The following is a 4,731-nucleotide window of genomic DNA, read 5'->3' on the forward strand; positions in this document are numbered from 1 at the left end:
AGTCACATAAATAGTGTTCTTATTACTCTGGATAAATTGGAGTCTATGTATAAAACTAAGATATGCTAGGATTTATACGCTCTGATCAGAATATACCATAAGTATATTTTAAACAGCTATGTATTTTCCATGGTATGATTGACTTTGCCATCTTAATTATTCACATTGTGTGGCATCCTGTAGGGTCTGCTTGTAGCAAAAGAGTTAAAAGATCATATAAAAAGTATCAAGCTTCATATTAAAAGCAAAGGTTGATTGACCCTTGATTAGTATACTGTAATAAATGAACAATATCTACATTATATCTAATTATGTATCATAAATTTCATTTTTAAAATCTATTAAATTAAATTTAATGTATCTAGCTAGGAACAAGAATCCTAAAGTAAGGAGATAATTATGTCTTATTTACCATACAAATTCTTCATAATTGAAATTAAGAGGTCAAGTTCAAATTAGCAGTGATGTATCAATTTTCAGTAATATACTGCTCAAATGAACATAATTTTACTAGTCTGCTTATGCTTGATAATGCCTTTTATGTCCTAAAAATAAATATAGAAAAGTTAAATATATAAACTTGTAAAGTTAATTTAACTTTATTTCTGATTTCACAATAAAAATATAAAATAAATAAAAGTGACTGAAACATTTTAGTAAAATAATTTATTTATATCTTTTATATTTAAAATCTAATAAAGTTTTTGCCATGATTTCTTGTAATGGTAGTCAATATTTACTATCATTTTTCTATATTATATTTTTGTTTATGAATTTACCTTTTGTTGTTTCTCCAAGGAAAGGAGCAACTTTTGGAAGGCTTGGAGTTTTAAAAACACATGATATTACTAAAATTGTTGGGGCAATTACAAATTATTTATCTACATTTGACGATAGAGAAAAATACTCAAGAATTTTAACCAATAATATAGAAGTACTAACTTCTACAGGATATGTTGATATATTATTAAAAACAAAATATCAATGTAGTACATCATCTACTCCCAAAACTATAGTTGGTGGAAATTTAAAAAGAGGCTTTGAAAGTATTATATATGGTAGTATGACTGCTTTAATCCAAAATTTATCTGACTTTTTTGAAAAAGAAACACTTTCTTACTATGTGCAATATAAGCTAAGAGGTAGCAGTCATGATGATCTTTTATTTATACATATAAATAATATTCAAAATATTATTTATTGTAATCTTAGAAGTAGTACTTTATTTTCAGAGTTTAAATTATTTTCAGGTAACTTTTTAATCTCTCAAAATGGTAAAAGTTTCTTAATATTAGACTCTTCATGTAGCCTTATATTATATTATGAAAAGTCTATAATTTGGAAAGTAGAACGATTTTCTTTTAATTGTTATTTACTTTTACAACTTGATGGCAATTTAGTTTATATAATAATAATAAAAATGCTATCTGGGCTACTAATAGTAATTGTAAATTTAGTTATTGCAATTTACCATCAATTTTTACTGTTCAAAATAATTGTAATCTAATACTTTATTCTGCAAAATTTCCTAATGCTACCTTATGGACATCAAAAACATCATGCAAGATATGAATGAAATTTCAATTTTATAAAACTAGATTTTAAATAAATATGTACAAGTTTTGACAAATTTCATGTGTTTGTCTATATATATGTATGTATGTATGTCTCTATATATAATACAATAGATTTAGCTTGAAAAATAGTTGTGAAATCTGATTTAGTTAAAAAATAGAGCTGCTATATATATATATTCTATATGAAAACTTATATATAACTATAGTATATATATTATTTAGTTAGACCAATTTACATCTAAACTTATTTTTATATATAAGTTTTTATTTATCTTTTAGTGTGAGTTTGACCATCTAATGAGCATGTTAAGTGTTTAATTCCTTCTATCTAAGAAAAAGAGGTTTATGATTTTTCAACACTAAAAACACTACAATATAAAGGTACCTGCTGAGATGTATCTTTTGATACCAAATGTAATGCATGTGGTTTTTACCTGTTATCCTATAGTAAATCACCATAAGATAAAAGGTAAAAACCACATACACTACAAACTAGCATATATGACATCATTATGTTATTGAGATTTTGTGCAGGTCTTTCTTGACCACTTCTAATAATAAAACAATAAGTATAAAAATTAAAAAAACCAAAATCTTATAAAAGTCTATGAGGGCCAAGTGTACGGCTACAATGCCGTATACTAATATTAGCGTAGTGGATTTTGGTAGCCGTCGGATTGGTTTCAATCCGGACCATTCACTCCTGTATATAAGCTAGGGTTTTTAGGCTAATTGAGATGCACATTTCTGTATTCCCTTTCCATATTCCATGCACTCACATTGGTGGAGTTGAGGGGCATCTTTGATTGTCCCTGGGGAGTGCTTGGATTTGGGATTTCGGTTTAGATCTAGCTTTTGCATTGTCTAGATCTAGCTTTTTTCATTTCCTTTTTTTTGTTCTTTCCTTTCAAGATTTTGGTTTAGATCTAGCTTTTTGCATTGTCTAGATCTACCATTTCTTTCCAGCTTTTTGTCATTTCTCTTCTTTTGCTCTTTCTTTCTCATTCATTTTCATGGCCGATCCGCAATCTCCTCCTTTGACTTTAGAGCAGCAGTTGGTTCAATTGCTTGATGCTATGCACTTGCAATTGAACAACCAAACTCAGTTGATGGCGGCGTTCACGGCACATGGTCCAACTCCTCCTGCTTTTGGTGCCAATCCTCGCGTTCGGCCGGAGTTCTTTCGTGGGAATCCTGGGGATGATGTGTACCATTGGTTCGATCACTTCACGGTGATTGCCACATATCATTCTTGGGATGATACTCGATGTTTGCGTGAGTTCCCCACATGTCTTCAATGGACGGCATTGCAGTGGTACAATGGATTGAGCGCAGCTACTCGTGGCGATTGGAGTGTTCTTCTGGACATCTTCAAACGCGCCTTCGGACACGCCGACGATTGTGATGATGCCTTCCAACAATTGCATCGTCTTCGCCAAGGGCCATCTGAGTCGGTGATGCAATTTGGCGTTCGTTTCCGAAGTCTTTTGCTTCGTGCGGAGCCAAATATGTCGGAGCGGATCAAGCTAAGAATGCTGTGGCCAGCACTTCGTCAAGATCTTGTCGGACTTGTGCATGCACTTGCTCTTGCCACTCTTGACGATGCTCTTCGCTTGGCACAACGTTATGAGACGTCGCCTCTTCCACTTCTTGCTACACGTCCTTCAGCTCCACTTCCTATGAGTGATGGTCCTGTTCCCATGGAGGTTGATGCTGCTGCTACTCGAGTCCAAGGACAAGGGCGAGGACGTGGTCGTGGCCGTGACGTTCATTGCTGGGTGTGTGATGAAGTTGGTCATACTTATCGACGTTGTCGGCACTTTCCGGATTGGCGACCTCTATTTCCTGGGTGGAGACCTTGGCGTCAGCAACGTCCCGTTGGTGCTGCTGCGGTGGATGGTTTGGATACCAAGGTGCATTCGGGAAATGAGGAGTCGCGCAAGTAATGGAGGGACCTTGCGCGAATAAGTTAGTGACCCTTCCATCTTTCTTTCTAGAGTATCATCAAGGGGTTCACTCGGCACCGGTTCATCCAGTGTTTACTTTCCAAGCTCGTTTTTATAACAAGAGGTCTCCTATTCTTCTCTCCGTGTTGGTTGATACAGGTTTGAGTTTATCTTCTATTGCTCGACCTGTTGCCACACGTTGTCGTCTACACTTGCATCGTGCGGCAGATCCAGTTTTCATTCTTTATGGCAACGGCCGTACACATGCATGTGCACGAGATGAGGCGGACCTGGTTGTGCGTGTGGGCGATCTCGAGCTTGAGTTGCAGTCATTGCAGGTGGTGCCGAGTCAAGCTTTTGACCTCATTCTTGGTATGGATTGGTTGCAGCACAATCATGCCAAGTGTGACTTTGAGGCTTTTCCCCCTTGTCTCATACTTCCTTATGTTTCATCCATTCCTCTCACTTCCGTACCTTTTCGTCCCTCTACTTCTACCTCTGCTTCTATTACTTTTGTTCCCCCATTATTTTCTCTTGTGTTTCCATCTTGTTCTGCTCTTCCCTTTTCCGATCCCTCCGATGATCTTTGTGTTGCAGCTGTTGACCAGCTCATGAAGGAGTATTCTGATCTCTTTGAATTTGACCTATCGTCTGGGGCCAAGATTGCCACACGTCATCCCATTCCAACGGGGGATGCTCGTCCAATCAAGGTTCCTGTTCGTCGTCGGTCACCCAAGGAGATCAAGATTTTACGTGCAAACGTCAAGGAGATGTTGGAGAAGGGTGTTATTCGGAAGTCGCGAAGTCCTTGGGCATGTGAACCTCATCTTGTGACGAAGCCTGATGGGAGTATTCGTTTCTGCATCGACTATCGTCCGTTAAATGAAGTGACGATCCCGGACGTGTACCCTCTTCCTCACACTGCTGATCTCTTGGATCGTCTGGGGCGAAGTCGTTGGTTCACCAAGCTAGATCTTGCTTCTGGGTATTGGCAAGTACCGATGGCTGAAGACGATATTCCTAAGACTGCTTTTCGTACACCATTTGGTTTGTACGAGTTTTTGGTAATGCCGTTTGGTTTGAACAATGCTCCAGCAACTTTTCAGCGGATGATGGACGAGGTTCTTTGCGATATGCCGGAGGTGACAGCTGACTTCATTGATGATGTCTTGATCCACTCGGAGGGGACGTGGGAGGAGCATATTCGT

This window comes from Selaginella moellendorffii, unplaced genomic scaffold (genome assembly GCF_000143415.4).
Source record: "Selaginella moellendorffii unplaced genomic scaffold, v1.0 SELMOscaffold_33, whole genome shotgun sequence".
In the NCBI taxonomy this organism is placed as follows: Eukaryota; Viridiplantae; Streptophyta; class Lycopodiopsida; order Selaginellales; family Selaginellaceae; genus Selaginella; species Selaginella moellendorffii.